Source organism: Oncorhynchus clarkii, chromosome 26 (genome assembly GCF_045791955.1).
Source record: "Oncorhynchus clarkii lewisi isolate Uvic-CL-2024 chromosome 26, UVic_Ocla_1.0, whole genome shotgun sequence".
NCBI classification, from domain to species: Eukaryota; Metazoa; Chordata; class Actinopteri; order Salmoniformes; family Salmonidae; genus Oncorhynchus; species Oncorhynchus clarkii.
The window spans coordinates 27,989,180-27,990,735 of record NC_092172.1 but is presented as its reverse complement, the minus strand read 5'-3'; the positions used below and the strand labels follow the sequence as shown (position 1 = coordinate 27,990,735).

Sequence of the window (1,556 nt, the reverse complement as noted above, 5' to 3'; positions counted from 1 at the left end):
TTGGAAAGGTCATGATTACAGTAGGGGGTCAGAATAACTCACTGACACTCTCTATACACAACTGCCTGCTTCTGTGCCTGGGGGTGTCGACAACTATATTGAGTATTGACTATATGTCACAGCAATAAAAAGGAAATCTGTTCTCTGTTGCCAAATATTTTACCTTCAAGGAGTGTACAGGAGAGTTAGAAAGTCAGGACAGAACAGAAAGCTTCAATGTCAATAAGGCCATCTTGTTGACATTTTTGAAAAAATACTAGTTTACTCTGAATTACTACAGTACTTACTATAGAATTATGTAGTAAACTGTAGAATACTATACTACACACTGTAGTATCCTTTGATCATGTGTAGTACTTACTATAAAATGTTGTAGTGTACTGTAGTAGACTGTAGAATACTATACGGTCTAAGGCACTGCATCTCAGTGCTAAAGGCGTCACTACAGACCCTGGTTCGATTCCAGGCTGTATCACAACCAGTCGTGATTGGGAGTCCCATAGGGCAGCGCACATCATCTGGGTTAGGGTTTGTAAATAAGTAAATAAGAATTTTTTCTTGACTTGAAGAATTTGTTCTTGACTGACTTGCCCAGTTAAATAAATCAAATAAAAATACATTAAAAATAAATACACACTGTACTATCCCTCGATCATGTGTAGTACCTACTGTATAATTCTGTAGAAAATATGTAGTATACTGTAGAATACTATACTACACGATCATGTATAATTATGTAATAAACTAGTAGTAGTAGTATAGTATACTGTATAGTATACTGTAGTATACAGTAGTATACTGTAGAATACACTTTTACTGAAACGTTGATTAATGTGCACTATCCTCGTAAAAAATAAAATAAACTCCAACTCAATACTATACTACACACTGTAGTATCCCTTGATCATGTGTAATACTTACTATAGAATTATGTAGTAAACTGTAGTATACTGTAGAATGCTGTACTACACACTGTACTGATATGCTAATATTAATGTGCATGTACCCTGCCCATTCCCCTCCCCCATGTCCCAATATGTGCCACCCGTGAGTGAGAAATCTACATGCCAAGTATAGATCATAATTGTGTTCCCTGCAGCTTATGGAAAAAGTGTTCTTTTAATATTTGTCCAGTAGGTTTGCTCAAGGAGAAGCCCCTACTTCAATAACCAGGTTTCCATCCAAACATTTTATGTGAGTAAAGTACATGTCGAATTTCACGACAGGCCTGATGGAAACAGCAAATGTGCCAGGAAACTTTCCAAATGTCGACAAAACAAAATACGCTAGACAATGTGGGATCTTTTTGTGTCGGTAAAATTCATTATGCGAGAAATGGCGGTAGAGTTGAAAATTAGATGTAAATCCATTTATTCGGTATTATGGGAATTTAACCCTAAAAGTTCATTTTATGTGAATACGTCATCCAGCACAACCTTTAACCTGCAAAAAGTCAATTTCATGGAAACACATCTCTGGTGGGAAATGTTTTGTTCTTATGAGGATTTTAGAATATTCCCATGAAACTCTGTCGCCAACTGGATGGAAACCTAGCT

General features: G+C 36.2%; 1 pseudogene; it reads left to right on the top strand.

The window, feature by feature from the left end:
• The first annotated feature begins 1,109 nt into the window (after positions 1–1,109).
• Positions 1,110–1,159, top strand: LOC139385313 (U7 small nuclear RNA; annotated as a pseudogene).
• The last annotated feature ends 397 nt before the right edge of the window (positions 1,160–1,556 follow it).